The following is a 17707-nucleotide window of genomic DNA, read 5'->3' on the forward strand; positions in this document are numbered from 1 at the left end:
CAGTTTCCTCGCAATCCGGTGGGTAGGCTGTACAGTCGAGCCCATTTGTAGCGAACCTGACGGTTGTGCGGATTGCGTTTTGTAGACAAGGTTTGTACTAAGTGGACATCTCGTTACAGCCAAAAATAGTCACACAGTATCAACCTGTTATGCACATGTGTTTATGCAAACTAGACCCTATTGCGGGGCTTTCCAAGTCCCCCACAGCAGTTACATGCTCACCGACAGCATTGCTGCCCACCAGCTGCTTTAGGGATGCCGCACATATGAAGAATCACGGCAGAAGCCTCCACGGCAGCCGGTGGTAGGTGGTCCTCTTCATCATCGTCGGCAGACTCATGTCAATGGGAGAGAGTTAGTACCTCGTGAACCATTATTTTCATCAGTGTATGGCGCTCTGATGTCGGCATCCTCGCATGCACCTGCAGTCATTCCAGGTGACATCAGGTTGGGCTAGCTGCACATTGAAGGCGCGTTGCTACAAACAAGCATGCGCTCAATAACGTGGGTGTTCGACAGCGTCCTTCATCATTCCTTGGATCACAAATTCTGACTTGCAGAAGCAACTGCTGATGCATGCCACAATCAGTTCTATTCACGCGAACTTATTCCATGGTAGGGAGCACAGTCATCCAATCTGAGACGTCGGCACCTTGTCAGCCAATTAATATCAGTATGCACTGGTGACGGGGCACAGATAGAAAACCTCGAGCACATGAATTACCGTATTTACACGATTGTAAGTCGACCCCCCCACATCACGTTTCTGAAAAAAAAAAAAAAAAAAAACTTGGAGGTCGTTTACGCTTGGCCTTTAATAATACAGTCGAGCCCACTTATAACAGCCCCACTTAAGGCGAACTTTCGCTTATAACGAACGAGATCTGCGCGACCGTCAAAATATACATTATTTCAATGGCACAAAATCACACGTATAACGAACGCCATTTAGCCCTGCTGAACGGTTACAGCGAACGGACGGCATAAACCCGGCATCGCGATGCGAGATAACCTGTCTCCGACCCCTTTGTGTGCCTGGCACGCGGTATGTTTTCCCGGGCCTCATTGCAGGCGAACTGCCCACCCCGTTTCATGCTGCTCTCAAGCGAGTTACCCTTTCCCCGCCGATGCGCCTTCAAAGATCACCCTCCCGCCCCTCCTCGCAACTCCCCTCTCCTCACCCCCTTGTAAATGCGTGCGTGGCCTCCGCGATCAACCGCGCCGCCGCCGGTGCTGATCGCGGAGGCCACACTCCGTGAAGCAGGCCTTTCGTGGGAGCCAAGAGGTGGCTGCACTGACGCTCACAGACGCCCCTCATTGGTCTCTCCGCTGGTGCTGTGCATCTGTGTCTTTAGCTTGATTGCCAGTTGTGCACGTTGCGCGTCTACCCCATCGCACGCTTTTGTCACTCTTGTTGCAGTGGGAACGTTTCATTGGCTTCGTTCAAATCTCGGGCCTTGGTTGTAATTCGGGATGGCGGACGGCAACACTGTGCCCATTTTCATTGTATTCAGCGGTAGAGATGATGAAAGCGGCCTGGGCAGAGGTGACAACCACTTGCGTGCGGAACTGCTTCCGCAAGGCCGGCTTCGTCGACACAGTGTCTGCTGATGCCGAGCCTGATGCTTCGGAAGATGACCAGCCTGGCGGCAATTTGTGCCAGCGCGTCGTCGACACCGACATGGGGGGTCATGACATTGGTTGGAATGATTTTATTTCTGTTGATGATGACGCTGACACCGCAGAACCGTGCACGAACGAGGGAATCGTTTCTGAAGTGCAGGACGAGAGTGACGCGGAGAAATTAGATGAGTATGATACTTCGGAGCCAGCACCTATAATAAGCGCACCTGTAGCAATGGGCTACATAGAGAACCTCAGACAACTTGTCTATGCAAAGGGCCTTGGCGAAGAGCACGCTTCTGGTTTAAATAAACTGGAAACCTCCCTCACCAGATCTGCGCTGCAAAAACAGACGTCCATCACGGAGTTTTTCGCAAAGAAAAAAATTTGTGTTTTGACAAGCAACTATCTTTAAAGCTGTGGTCCACTTACTATGAACTTCAGGATACAATGAACGGACGCCGCATGACGCTCATATTCGTTATAAGCGGGCTCGACTCTAGAACACGATAGCACTATCCTGCGGCCTCCACTTGTCGCCAGCCGCTATCGGAGAGCCGCACACGGGAGCGCCGTGGGCACATTCCAAAACGAAAATGTATTAGTGAATGGACTACTCGTCTACACTAGCGCTGCGTCGTGATCGCTGCTGTGGTCCCTCAGCTCGTTGTTTTAACGTCATCGTGCAGCGAAATCCCGCACTTCGCAAACAGTCACATCACGACATCGCGTGGAAAAGTGAAAATTTTGCCTCGCTGCAGCTGCCACACCTGTATCACCCGTTGCGAACGTCGAACTTGCGGCCCGACGCGCAAAGCTCGGCGCTCAGTTCGTTTCTTCAGCATAAAGAATGACAGCCATCTTGAATGTAGCCGTGAACGAGTGCTGGTCGCCTACCGGACCTGGAGCACAAATGACGAATGACGAAGCACTATATTAAGAACTTGTGAAACACGGCCGGCAGTAGTCAAATGCATCAGAGCCAAAGAGAAAATACGCATGAGCGGCATCGGCTCTTCTGTCGGCTACCAACACTCCTCGGCGCCGCTGCGGTTCCGAATGGGGATGCCGCCGCGATTGGAACTGTGGCCCTTCCATCAACTGTCGGTGCTCAAACGCTCCCGTGAGCGCCGAGTGCGCGGTTGAGAGTAAGCAAAAAAATCTTGGACGAAGCCTATTAAGAGCAGAACGTTTATGCATTATCGAGCTGCCGCTGCTTATCAGCAGATGCAATCTGTGACCACATGTGGGGGGTGGGCTGGTGCCGGTTTGCTGCATATTGACAGCCACCATCGGCAGCCTCCTTCGGGGTTGTGATCTCGGTTCTGCGCGTTGACATAGCAGCTGCACAAGGCCAGCACCAACAGCGATGCGAACGAGCCACGCAGCAAAAATGCAACTACGCTGTAGCATGCCTGATATCTCGTTTGTCTCGCCTTTATTTATAGTGCTTAGCTTTGGTTTCAATTTTAAGTTGACCCTCCCACTTTGGATTTTCAAATTTTAAAAAATAGGTCGACTTACAGTCGTGTAAATACGGTATGCTCATGTCAAGTGGCAGGTCTCACTCGTTGCATTCTTGGCAGAAGAGCGTGGCCGCCACAGTCAGAAAAGGCAGCACACGGTGCGACACACGGTTGTCAAGCACAAACACGATCTTCCAAATTTTTTTCAAGCCTCTCGGCAAACAAGTCGCAAGTTTATGCCTAGTGGCACACTCGTCGATCAAAACGTCACTCATCGTCCAGTCCTTTGTGTCGTGCACACGACATGTAGCTAGCTTTCAAAGCACTGCGCTTGCTAGTGTTCGCGAGGACACACTGTGGCTGGTCGTTGTTTTCTATGCTCGGGCATTGAAGGACAGTAACTTGAAGCTTACTGCACTTTCCATCAGCTTCTTTCAAGACATGCGCTTTCGACAGCTGCATCAGGCAGAAAGCTTTGTCAGTGTTCGATACAGCCCGCAATTTTTTTATTATTGCTTTTTGGAGTGTTGCGTTCACTCCTTGGCAAGGGAGGAGGTGGTGTCATGGCGACTTGAAGGTGCTCGTGGCTCTCCGCCCTTGAGAGAAACGAGGTTTTCTACTCCAGGGCTGAGTTTACAGTGCCTCCTCGTTCGCTGTAACTGAGTTATGCGGCCACACTTGTTCATTGTATTTGAAATGCAGTGCCACTGCCATAATATATATTTAGATGGTAGATCCGCCTTCGTTCGTAGTAAGCGAGCGTTCGTTATAAATGCGGCCGTTATAAGCGGGCTCAACTGTAATGACGCTACAAGGTCACATGACCTAGGTTGCTTCTCTGGGGATTTTTCGCCCACGACACTGATGCTGACGATGCAGGATTTTCTGCAGAATGAAAGCCTTAACGCTGTCGCGTTAAAATGGCAAGACATATGTACCATTTCATTGCTTTAATTAGTGCAGCTTAACTGGCAGGTGCAAACAAGCAGTGGTAATGTTATGAATTAGGTTTGATTAGTGTTTCGACAGTTGCGATGTGTTTGAAGCAGGTGGCCTTTCTCCGCCACACAACTTGGCTCATTTTTTGCTCCTTTATATTGTCACTACACAAACAAATAGAAATTGCTTGTGTTCACACAGTCAAACCCGCTTATAACAAACCAGGTTGTAACGAAAAAAGAAAATGCGGAAAACTTTCAGAGTATTTAACGATAAGAAAGGGGCTTGCAGGAAGAAATCTATAATCGGTAGGCTTTGTCTGCTTCATAGCAATTTAGTTCACATCTTTCTGCAGAACGTCTCATACCCTAGTGGTAGATCTTTTGGAGAAATGAAGTCCCAGATAGACTTAATCATTCCTGAGGCCTCCTGATGCAACACAACTTGCATAGGTTCCTATTTGTGGTCATTGTCCATGCTTGTGCCAGTTGCAATGATGGCCTCGTTGGTGAGGTCTTCATTTATCACTACTGCACCTTGAATGTGCAAGAACTTTTTGAAGGGCCAACATGCCGCCATCATGACCGTTCACTGATGACCAAAGCTCCGTAATAACTGTATTGTTGGGAGCTTTGCAAGCCTCTGCGTCACTGGCATCCCAAGTGAAGCCCACTATCTGGAAACAGTTCTTGGTGGTGAAGCTGACTTTTCTGCTCATTCACCGAAGGTGAGCTGCACTCAGTGTCCGCAAAGCGAGGTCCAGATTCAGCACAAAAGCCTGCTTAAGATGTGTCAGCAATACAACGCCTTGAAGCTCACAACCACACCTGTGTCCATCGGTTGTAAGCCTACAGTCATGTTTGGAGGGAGCAAAAAAATCTGCATACGAGACAGCTTTTGCGCTGATGGTTTGTGCTGCTGTTGTCGGGGGCCAGTGCCACCTTCCTGTCGTCTCACTGCATCCGTTGATCAAACTCAACAAGCCACTCGTGGAAAAGCTCACGTCATCCACGCTGTCTTGTGACGGTAGCGAGCTGGGATCCGTGCACCACAACAGGAACAGCAAGGATTTTTCCAATTTCCTGATGACGAAGATGGGGCACTTGTCGCTGCTGTCCATATTGAATAGACGAAAACAGTCAGACATAACTACATAACTTGCTATGTTTTCCGCCTTTACACGGATTGCCCTGGACTATGTGTGTTCTGGATAGAAGCATCTCGAAGAAGAGCCTAGGCTCATTGCAGTTGTATGCATACTAGTGCGCACATGCTTCGCCGATGCAGGGCAGCATTTCTTCCAGCCACTTTTGTCTTGCATCAACGCCAAGCAAGTCTGCTTCACCTACAGTAGCCTTGTACACAATTCTGTGCCTTTCCTCAAACTGTTGAATCCCGTCACCGCCTGGCTGGAAATTGGTGTATGAGGGAGGTATGCGAAATGCTTCACCATCTCTACAAAAAGCAGGCCACTGATTGGCAGGTTCATTGCATGGGCACTCAGAAACTATTTTTAGGGGTCCTCGTCTACATCTTTTTAAGCCCCATGCAAATCCTCTTCCACCTGTCATCTATGGCACGGCTTTTGCTTTCAGCCAGCTTGTGCATGGTGCAGATGATGGTCAGTATCATCGGTTGTGACAGGCCGTACTTGCTTACTGAGTCACACACCTATCCGCCTTTCTTGTGGCCTCTCACAATGCTGCACCTCACTTCCAGCAGCATTGCCCTCTGCTTGCTCTTCTGCGGCAGTTGTGTCACGCTTTCAGGTGGATGCATAGGTCGACCCTCCTGTGTTTGCTGAGCAGGACTTAGGGAATGGTGAAGGCCAACGAGAAAAAAAACCACGTTGACAATGCACATACTTCTAACCGACTGATGGAGAGCATGTATGGCACACGTGGCCAATGCAGGGAAACAGCAGCTCACCTGCCCTGAAGATGCGTGCAACCCGCAAAGCGGCGGATGTGGCCAAGTTAGCAAAGAATACAGTATAATGGGGTAGCACACGCATCCTCATGACCAGTCGTCACGCAGAATGCAAAAAAAATAAATTCTGGCACATTTTTTACTAGCGGTGCATCCTCAAAGTTGTTAATAACGGACTGCTCCACCAAAGGACTCCCTACCTCTTCCTCCGTGATGCCGCCGCATGCAAGCATCCCCGACACTCCCGGTGTCTCTTGCGCTTGATAACATGCTCTTTTCGCTTTTTCTCGGTCGGCTCGATACATTGGCTGGCTCCGCAAGTGCATGTGTGCACTTTTGCGTTGTAAACGTGGTTTAGCTGGTGTGGTGGTAGCGTTTCCCTGTTTCTGTTTACTCTAAGGTTGGCCCTTAGTGACCAGATTTAATTTTCATTACCAATAATGTGCTATGACAGCATAGATATAAGTGGTTTATTTTACTATAGAACGCATGGTAAAGTTGGCGGTGCCACGGTATCCATTGTTAGATCTGATATATTGTTCTAACTGGTATTGTTACAAGTGGGTTTGATTGTAGTTAAATTGTTTTCATAAATAGGAATGACAGATTGTTGTTCTCTGAGCTTTGGAAAGTCCTGGTGGTGGGTGCGAGTTAAACATCTCGTTTCTATGCGTCTCTACTTCTGCGTTTCTACACATCTGCAAGATGCTGACATAACCGCTCTAATCAAAGAAAGTTATGGAAGCACACAGTGAGAACAAAATCTTCGCACATGTGCTGTGACATGCAGTGGTGGCTAAACATGCAGCCTACATTCACTTTGTGCTGTCAGCTATGTTGAAAAAGCTGCTTATCAAAACATGGAAAACATTTGCGTTAGTTAGTCAAGCTTGATACATAGTATCTTGTTTTTCATGCATCCGTTGTGGAGACTGCTAGCACTATGGAATACTGGCAGTGCGAGTTTGCCTGTCATGAGCCATTTGGATGCACATGTTAAAGGGAAGCTGAAGCACTTTTCGAAAAAATTGAGATCTCTACATCATTTTATAGTTTTTAGTCCACTGAAACAAAATATCTCATTCAAAAACAGCGGAAATAAATGCAAAAAGCTGTTTTTTAGAATAAAACTCGCCCCGTCGCCTCAGGGCTCCGAGCGAACGCCGCGATTGGTCGGGACCATCGTGACGTCATCCACGGGGATCTTTGGCCGGCACCAACGGCGTTGCTGCATAGCGCGTTGCTTCAGCGGGCTTTTAAGGACTACGTTCTGGAAATTATGGATAATTCAAGCAGTGCTGAAAAGTTTGGACTTTCACCATGAATGTTCGAGCCATCAGCAGCTTCAGAAAACGGTGGAACCAACGACGCTGCGGAGTGCGCCGGCAGCGAATGTCAAGTCGCGTCATGTTCACGTGTTGGAAATCTCGACTTGATGGATGGGTGGATGACAGCTTTTATTTCCACCGGAAATGGAGACCCCTTACTACTCACCGCCCTCGGCACGCAGGCCTGGAGGGCGGGGGCCAGAGCCTCCGTGACTATTAACAAAGAGACTTTATCTCTTCGCGGCATCAGCGGCCAGGCGGATTGGCTTGTTTCTGCCGAGCGGGTTCTTCACTGCGCAGCAGGGCTTCCCAGCTTTCTCTGTTATCAATATCTTCGTCGACTCCGGGGTAGTCAGCGCATTCCCATATTCTTTGCTTCCGGGTAACCATGGAACCGCCGGACTGTCGAAATCTGGACGAGCGCGCGCAAAACTATTCCGAAATCGTTGAGAACTACAGACTAAACAGAAAACTGGCGCCACTGCCTGATAAGAAGCTGATAGAAGCGATCGCATGGCGGCGCCTGCAAGCCGGAAATTTCGTTAACCCAGTATGGGATTTCACGTCCTACCAGGGTAACACGAGAACCAAATCTCGACTGATACGTATGTTTTGCATAGGTGCATGCGTGTGCATATGTTTTGTGTACGTGCAAGTGGCAGTAAAAAAAAAAAAAAGTAAATTGCGCCGAAGCGTTTCTGTGTACCGCTGCTGCATAAAAGCCTGGCCACCAAATTCTTGTAACGCCTGTAAACATGATCTAAATCAGATCACCGGCACGCTTACACGAGTTGCGCGAGGTAAAGCATTTGTTTGTTCATTTATTTATGGTTACTTGCCCAATTACCTCCGAAGGCCTTTTAGAACTACAAAAGAATGCAAAACTGCATGAGTAGAGTGGATGCACTGCTGTACTACAGCGCGAAGAAACGAGGCCACCGGGAGGAAGCTCCCGTGTGCGCTTTCCTTCTGTCGCATGGTCGGGCTACTGTTCAAGCATGAAACATTTGCACATACCCCCGTGCGTTGTTTTGTTTTTTTTTTCATGCTGAACACGCATTTGAAAATAATTATGGCTGCGTTTCGGAGCTCGCAGTGCTGCTCATCAAAAGTAGTGTGCTGCGAGATATAGTTGCTGCTGTTGCATATCGAGATAACTGGCAGAATTGCTTGTGGCAGATATATGCGTGCCGCTGCTCGAACACTTTGCCGTTGTGACTCAAGGACAAATTTGTATGAATTCCGGCCCCATTGTCGACCGTCAGCCATGACCAAGCGCTCATGAATGCAAATGTTTGCTTTGCTCAAGTATACTAGGCCTATATAATCAGTTTTTTGTTCAGTTAGGTGCGGCTGCATGTGCTGCGCGCTGATGAAAGATTGAGAATTGCTTGTGCTGCCACGCGGTGCAAGCAATCAGGAAAAAGCAAAAAGGCACACTGTGCGTAACGAGCTGAAAAAAGTTCAAGAATGTGTGTCTTAAATACAGTTCTGGAAGTGGCCTTAGCTCAGCGCGGATGTTAACCAGCTGGAAAAGGCAGAGAGTTTACAAGCAGGTAAGAAAGTAATATAATGAAAATAGAAATATTGCTGCACATATTTTGCGCAGGCAGTTTTGGCATGCTGTGTACAACCAGTTTGCCTGGTTAACGTGGAAGAGGCTGGGGGAGAACAACCGATGGACTCTACCAAGCTGTGTGGTGTTCGAAACAAGTAGCATGCCAAAACTGGTTTATATACAGGCTTCAAGCATTACAGGGAACGCCCGAACAAGAGAAAGTAAACGGCACTGGCAGAAGATTACGTTGATCTGTGGTTCGCCATAACGCGGGCCGCAGCGAAGCAAGCACAGCCGGACAGCCGGCCAACTCTCCGTGAATGGCGTCACTTCCGCCAGTTCTCCCTCTTTGTCGTCCTCCCACCCGGCGCTTCCGGAAGCAACGAGGGCGTGCCGGCGGCGGGTTTTTAAGAAGCGATTGCAGCTCTGTTTGCGGATAGAATCGGGAAAAAATTTACACACATGATTTTCAAGGTCCTGTCTTCCCAACCACAGCGTTTCATGCGATTTGAAAACCGTTTCAGCTTCCCTTTAATTATGTGTGTTCATCACACACAATGAACACACTTCAGTGAGTTTGCATGCTGTAAATTTATGAGCTGGTTGATACTGCTCCAAAATGCAATTTTTTCTGCTCCAGTGGTTGCTTCAAGAGGCAGTTTGTCAATTCCACCTCTGTAATGTGCACTGCAATTTTTTACCATGGTGAAAGCCAGTAGACAGAGCCGGGATGTGTCTTTACCTCCACATCGGTGTGCCCAGCATGGGAAATTTATGAGGAACTTCAAAAAATCTTTTGCTGCAAAATTGAGAAGGTCCTTGAAAATGGGTAGAGCATTTTTCAAAGAACATAGTTGGACATTTCTAACACATCTCTTTGGCAGAGCCTAGACTTATGTGGCAGCCTATGTGGCTGCATGAGTTTTTGGCATGCTTTTTTATTTTATTTTCATTCTTTTCCTTTCCCCTACTGGCAGCACATTTTCACACTTCCCTTTTCCTCTTTGCAGAGCTTGTTTGCTTGTGTTGCCACCATGAACTTGATGATGTCCATTGGCAGAGAGTCATTATTCCTCCCAGATTTTGTTTACAGGGTACTTTTTCCATTCTTTCAAAGCGATAGTGGTGGTGTTATATATAGCAGTGCTGTGGCCTTCATTGTGTCTTCGGTGCCTAACCAGTCCGCTTTCTTCGCGTCTGGTTACTTGGTACTGATACAGTGGTGCATGCACATACCTATTTGTGACACGGGTGTGGCGCAGTTACAACTGGGCACTGACATTGTCTTTGTGGTCTGATGTGTTGTGCACTTCGCCTGTATGTCAAAATTCTGTGAACACTCTCTCAGAGGTGTAAATTTTTAGAGTGGAAGCTCTACTTCACGACCCAAGCTGCAAAACCCAATTCATCACTGAAGGCTTGACGAAAAAAATTGCTGGTGGTTTAGATCTGGTTAGCCCTGGTTGAAAGCGAAAAACTGCATCTTCCTGGATGCGTGTGGTCGAGCAACTGGTGGTTTCCACAGATAGCCATACTGACACACACACTAGTAGGCATTTTTTTTTATTTGTTAAACATCTTGCTTTCTTCGAACCGACATTAAAGGCGTTCACGCAAGACAGTATACATTTAATATAGCTCCGGTGATATTTACGACTGTATTATTGCTCGTTGTATGCAGAGGTACTGAACCAAATCTGGTTCCAAACAATGCACAAACCCTGCAGATAATTTCAGAAAGAAAAATTGAAAAAGAAATTGGTTTTTTGGGGAAAGGAAGTGGTGCAATGTGAGACAAGATCATTTCTTTTTCTTAAAACCAACTTTCATTTCCCTTCGCTTACTGCACATGAAAACCAACTTTATTTCATTTTCATTTCCTTTCCTTAAAACCAACTTTATTTCATTTTCCTTTCCTTAGGGTTGAGACAGGCCTAATTTTTTTTCCTTAAAACCAATTTTCATTTGTTTTCCTTTCCTTATGGAACTCCGTGCATTGGTCTCCAGGGCAGGCCTCCACAGAGCGTTCCGCTGAACGCATCAAAGTGCACTGGCGTTTTATGCAGAACCCGCTTTCATGACCTGCGCATGCGATGCCGGCAGACACTTTCCGTCTTGATCGGAGGTCAAGATCAAAGGTCAAAGTTAAGATAGTGTAACAGTCGCTGGTGTCGCTGCTGTAGCTGACATCATGTGTCGAACCTGACTGCCACCAGTTATGCTCATGGTTTGACTTCTACCTACATTCAACCTGAAACATTTGGCCACCGTGACCTCTAGCTAGATTCAAGGTGAAACTTGCGGGCCCCGCTGACGGCTCGAAGAGCTGGCGTAGTGAAGATTTCCGCTTCAAAAGTAAATAAATATTATCACGACTAGGATTCGAACCCGCGGCAGCACGAACAGATCTGCTTCGCTGTCCACTGCTTGAGAGCACCATGCTATCGCCGCAGCCGATCATGCCTCATGTTAAACTGCAACACAGTCTCGCGCTGTGCATTGCACATCGTTGTCTTCATCAACTTCCTCATGCGACATGAACAGATCGGATCAGCATCAGAGCTTAACCTGTGTCTAATATCTTCGCCAGACGAGCCGACATATCTTCGCCAGAAGAGCCGACGACCCAGCAAAACAATACCATGAGCCAATCAGGCTAAACACATGCTCTCGCACATGTACTCAGTTTAACTATGCTAAATCCCCACCAATATTTTTTTTTTTTTTGCTGAATTCTTTTTGCATGAGGGTGGCTTATTTGTGATGGAATAGGTAATGCAGGACATGGCCATTGAGGAAAGAAAGAATTTAGGCTGTTAACGTCACATTTTTGAAGCCGGACACGATGGTTGCATTTCACTAGTTGGCTGCCACCTCAGTGTACTTGTGCATGTGCTGCAGACAATGAAGTAGACGACACCACTGCGCCCAACATTACTATTGACTGCACCATTGGCAAAAAAAACTGGCGGCACATTTTTTGTTGGGCAGCTGGGATAGCGAGGGCCTTTCCTAAGCTATTCTTACCCCATGTCGCCAGTCAACTGAAATCCCCTTCGCTCTTGAAACATAATCATCAGCACAATGAAAAATAAGTTTCCTTCACCCGACCCTTTAACTGAAGAGCTGGACACAGGTCAGTCGTGCTTGAAAGAAACTTGTGGCTGCGCTGCTGGTTAGATGCAATGTTTTGTGAGAGCATGGTTAACTCTGTATGTACTATCGTGAGCAATATGAGCAGGAAAACGGGAGCACATGGCAGATAGCCTCAAACTGTCCTTGTGGCGATGCACGGCAGCCACTTTTCGCAACATCATGTCAAGGATTCTGCTGCGTTGCCTGCTTTTGAGAAATGGACGAGCGCACCTCCCATCTCACTTTGTTTCCGAAACCAGCCACCATGTATCGCTGCAAATAGGTTTCGAGGCTATCAGGCACGGGCTCCTCTGTTCCTGCTCATAGTGCTCATGACAGTACTATATTTGCAGTTGTTTTACTGGAATCCTCTTCATAATGCACCTTGTGTTAGTTTGGAACCAAGTCATGAATATAGCATGAAATTCATTTCACTGCTTTTAGGGAGCTGTGCAACGAGGCATGGATTTTTGACAACCTTGAGTCGTAAAGGCGAACCATATGTAATGTGCATAGGCAAAAGTGAGAGTGTCTATACAAACATTGAAAGAAAGTGGGTGCGGGCCTCTGGAGAGGTGATAGCAGCTTTAAAGGCGACGAGCCTTTTTGCTAGTCGCAGGTGTGCCAAGTGCACTTGGGGTGGTGCACAGTTGCCTATGTGTTGTCTCATTGCGAATTAATTTCTGTCGACAGCTGCATCATAGTACAGCCGGCTCACTTTGACAAGCTTCTGGCATGTCCAGGATTAGTATCTTCCTTCTTGAGTGTCCAAATGCACAAAATGCACCAGACACAATTTTACTTGTTCTAAGCTCGGCTGCCAACACGACCGGAAAAGTAGCTTGATTGCAATTTGCTTTAAAGGGGGTCTTTGGGACCAAAAAACTGGTCTTTGGGACCAGAAAATGACCCAAAAGTCAATTTTTTAAAAATGACATTTTTGGAGCCTATAGCTATTATTCAACTCTACCAGTTTTCTCGTCCATGAAATCAGTATTTTGACCATAATATTAAATTTATATCACTGTGTGGACTCAATTTGTTCAGGAGCAGGCAATTTAACACCGTGAAAATTTTGGACACCTGGCTGTCTTAGTACGTCAATATCTCAACGTCTAGAACAGATAGACATGTCATATTGTTTGCTTAGGGAAGCTGAAGGAACGGTGTACGCAATAATCGAAGCACAATTGTTCAATCATGCTTCAAGAATTTGTAATTTTGCAAAGTTTATCAATGCACGATATTCACACTTTGAATGCTGCTATTCTAAGTGCTGTAAAATTACTAATGAGGGCAAAATCAAAAAGCTGCTTTGATTATTGCACTCTTCACTCACCAGACTATGTAGCCATGGGTTAAAAATTATATTTTATTGAGCCTTTTCTTTGTATGGAGGTACTAATAAATGACTAATTAAAATTAATTGTCTTAATAACTAATGAATAATTAAAAAAAGCAAGATTTTTGCATATCTCTGTTATGGCTTCGCTTGTGTAGTACAGTACTGTAAGTTTTTTAAGCATTTTTCATGGGACTCTAGTGCCAAGCAAAAATGTGTCTATGGGCAGGGGATAAAATCGTTCAATGAATGGAATGAGGTGCTCCAAGATTACGCTTGCATATTTAATTCCATGTGACATTTGTTGAAGCACATCTCACTCTATATTTTGCAGTCTTCCAAACCAATTATGCTTCATGAAGTATAGAATATACACACGGCAAAGCGGTCACGTTACCGCATTTCATTTCATCCACTTGCGATCAGCATCAAATGAAATGAGAACAAAACAACTGAAACGCGAGCATAAACAGATTTATTGACAGCTGGAGAGGAAATACAAGCATGGCCTAGTAATATCAAATATCCTAGAGAGAGGTCCCTAGGCCTTCAGTGCAAAAATCAATTCCTGTAGTATTCTGCCTCCCTATTGCAATATCAAGTAGATAGCTCTACACAAGCACATTTTTATTATGTCTACACTTGTGGGCGTGTTGCCTTATGTAGCACAAAGGTTTGAGTATGTTCAGGTCACTTGTATATATGTAGACAATTTGCCTGAAAGCAGTTTGCATCTTAATTGTAGTGAAGGCATTTTTTTTCTTTATTTTTCTTTTTTCATGAAGACTTGAACTTTCCTCCTGCATTGCCATGAAAATACCATATTTCGTGCTTAGCGGCCACCTTCTTGCAAGCCATCAGGATGAGGTTCCCCGTCTGATGTGATTGACACCAGTATGTGTCAGCTTTCCTAAAGGAGTAAAAGTGAGAAGGCTAAGCTTCTCTGGTGTCACTTTATTTGACAGTTTTGCAGGAAGTGCCGTGAATGTGTTGATCTGTGCCTTTTGTGAGGGTATTCAGGCTGATGATGATGATGATTCATATAAACAAACTTGGCCAGTTAAGCTGTAAAGGCTGTGGATAATCAGACTAAAGTTCTTTTAACGTTTCAGCTAGGCATGCATGCCCACACAGACTGGAATATTTTTTTTATTATTTGCCTTGAAAGAAAAATGGAACAGGGTGCAGGCCAGAGGTGGCGAGATGCACTGAAAACTTTTTTTCGCGTGTGCCAGTGTGGTTCTGTATGAACGCTTCAAATCTGCAACCTGCGGCGAAATGCCTGCCTTTCGGATCACTAGAGAACGGCGGGGCGCCCGGTTACAGCGTTACATCCCATTGACTCCGAGACGCTCGGCACAGCGTGCAGAGGCGTCCATTGTGTAGTCTCGCCCAGCTCGTTTATCGACCTCGCGGCAGATGCCGCCGTCTCGCCGCCCCAGTTCCTCGATCCGGTCCCGGCGGCGGAAGGCGTCGCCGAAAGTGGGGGAGCGAGCGTCTGGGGCAGCCGTGCTCTCATGCGCGTCGGTGCCATCGCCGGCCCCCAAAGTTTCGTTTTCCTCTCTCCTTCGCCGCGGATCCGGCGTTTTGAGAGCAGCCTTTGACCGGAGCTGCGGATTACTATTATACCTCCTCTCCCCGACGCCCTTCCCCCTCTGGTGCAGGGCATTGCGAGAGTTACTGCGGCCGACCATTACCGTAATGGAGGTCGGCGCGACCTAAGCGCAGATAGGAAGGCCAGCGCTGGGCCATGTGCCTGGTACGTTTCGTGCGTGCCGGATTTCTCCGGCGTTCCTCGCGCTGAGGATCATTCGCTTCCCCTCGACTTCCGCTGCTCTCACGCGTCTGCTGCTGCCTGTTGGAGCGCGGCGTGTAGCGAGCGAGATTTTTGCGAGTAGCGAGAGTGCATTTGTGGAGAGAGAAGGAGAGACGGAACAACGGCCGATGCTTTCTCTACACAGAGAGAGAGAGAGAAGCCTCACGTGTGCGTTCAAGGACGCGTACGTTCGTTCGCGGACACGCTCGCGTTGATAGGAGGGAGGGCGCACGATCTGCGTGGCGGAGGGTCGCTGCGCCCTTCGTATGGCCTCCTCACCGGAGATGATGCCATTGGCTCTTTGGGTCGACCCCCACCGGTTTCTCTCCAGCAGCTTCCTCTGGCGATGATGACGCGCAGATGTCACGGCGCTGTGACTGACCCTTCTCGGTGGCGGGAAAACGTCTCGTGTGTCATTTTTCTCCTTTGCCCCCCAGTTACTGTCGGGTTCTGGCCTCGTTGGAAGCAGGGAACCGTTGCATCTTCCAAAGTTGAAATCTGTTTCGAAGGTTTAGCTTTTTTTTCCTAAACCGGCGCTGGTTTCTCTATTTTCGTTTGCCGTGGAATCGTGGAAAACAGACTGTAGTGTTCTGGCACTGTAACCAGACGAAAGAAAAAGTTCATGCGACGTGATGAATGGTCGCCGATTGTTGTTGGGTCGCATGGCGCGGTATCTGCGAGCGACGTGAAGCGTGGCGTTCGGCGAGTGTGTCGGCAAAGAACACCGCCGTCTCTTGGTAGTTGTCCATCCGTTTCCGTTGACGTTCTTCGTCCGCTAACGCGCTCGTTCCCGCGCTGCAAGGAGGGGGGGGGGGGGGGGGGGGGTCCGCGCATGCGTCTCCCCTCCCCCGTATACCACTCGTTCCGCGACCCGTCTTTGCGTCTCTCCCTCTCCCGTATACGACTCGCTCCGCGACCCGTGTTTGCGTCTCCCCCTTCCCCCGTATATGACTCGCTCCGCGACCCGTCTTTTTTTTTTTTTTTTCGTCTTCCTTTCTTCGTTCTTTTCCTTGCAAGGCGTTTCTCCAGCTCCTCCTCCTCCCGTCGTTCCTACGTCGTAGGTTGTTTACGCGGCTGCATTTGCGAACTCCGTCGACGGATTTTTTTCGCTGGCGTTTCTAGTTCTGGCGTCTTTGGTTATTACTTTTTAAAAAAAATATTGCCCTGTCCCCCTCTGAATGACTTGTGTCGCAATTACTTCATTAGAGAGCCAATGGTGCTATAAGCATATGGAGAGCGGGCCTGGTCTCTGCAAGTATTAAGTGTAATCATTTCTGCAAGGAAGGAAACTGGGTTAACAATTTGCGTTCAAAAAAAGAAGTGATTAAAAAAAACAGTGCTCTAATGTTGACATTCCACTAGGCATTTTAGAAGGGGTAATGTGCACAGCAGCCCTGCAGTAGTTGTGGTTACGTGGGTTCTGCTTTTTTTTCTTTCTATGGCTTGCATTCATGAAGGGGATACTGCTTTATCTCATAAACTTTGATAATTAGACTGAAGTTTCAACTTATGGGTGTTTAATGATAAGCACCAAATAAATGAATTTTTGACTGAGCCCTGTTAAAAAAATTTATATTAAACCAGTGCAAGCTGGGAGCAGCCACTGTAAATGAACTGCTGCCTACCAACCCACACCAGGTTGTGTGACCTGAGCAAGGGTGCTTTTGTACCAGCAGTGCTTATTGTGAAAAAAGAAGGCCACTTTTGACAACTTCCCACTCATGGCATATGACCACATAAAACATGGGACTTAGTTCAGTGCACTAACAAATATCCTGCAGGGACAAGCGTATCCTGATTTACAGTTTGTGCCTTTGCTTGTGACACTGTCCACAAGTTAAATTTTCTTTAAGCTCACAGGCATGCTGCACATGATCTGTTGAGAAACCCTCATTCCAGGACAGCTTCTATGAAATGAGTTGCTTAGGAAGAACAAAAACCACCACTTTTGTGGTGAGCAACATCCACTCATTTCATGAGACGCTAATAATATTTGCAAGCTCACTTTATTCTTGTGCACAAATGTGAAAGTGGGATTTGTTAAATGTATTCTTTCAAACACAGGAAGCGTCTGATATACATTTGCTATGATGTGATATACTGAGCAACAAATGTGCAAGAGTATATCAAAATAGTGCACTAGTTCTTGCCACCTTTTTTGTTAGTGAAGAAGGCATTGCTATTATTTAAATAAGTAAGCTGTGACATAACTTTGTACTTGAAATTTTTTTATCCCTCTATTGGAGATTCTAAAATTCTAATAGGCTTTTGCCAGTACTTGAGGATCGTGTAATCATTGAGTGAGGATGCTGCCTCTGTGTATACTTATGAGACTTGTAAGAGTGTACTGTTACAGCATTAGCTATTACCACCCTGGTTGAAGATGTGGTTGTACTAGCTTCTTTTTTTTCTTCTTTCAGTTCTGCATGTTAGCACTCATGATCTTTTAACATTGGGTGGTTCTACAAACACTATGGATGTTTGAGAAGCATAGTTCTTTTCACATTGTGTAGGGCAATATAGTTTTGGTGCTTATTTTGATTGTGCACTACAATTATTTCCGCATCAATT

General features: G+C 47.0%; 1 protein-coding gene across 1 annotated transcript in view; it reads left to right on the forward strand.

The window, feature by feature from the left end:
* E(Pc) (Enhancer of Polycomb) overlaps nucleotides 1-17707 on the forward strand; it is a 70444-nt gene that overhangs the window by 14910 nt on the left and 37827 nt on the right. The window lies entirely within an intron of this gene.

The sequence above is a fragment of the Amblyomma americanum genome, chromosome 6, assembly GCF_052857255.1.
Source record: "Amblyomma americanum isolate KBUSLIRL-KWMA chromosome 6, ASM5285725v1, whole genome shotgun sequence".
In the NCBI taxonomy this organism is placed as follows: Eukaryota; Metazoa; Arthropoda; class Arachnida; order Ixodida; family Ixodidae; genus Amblyomma; species Amblyomma americanum.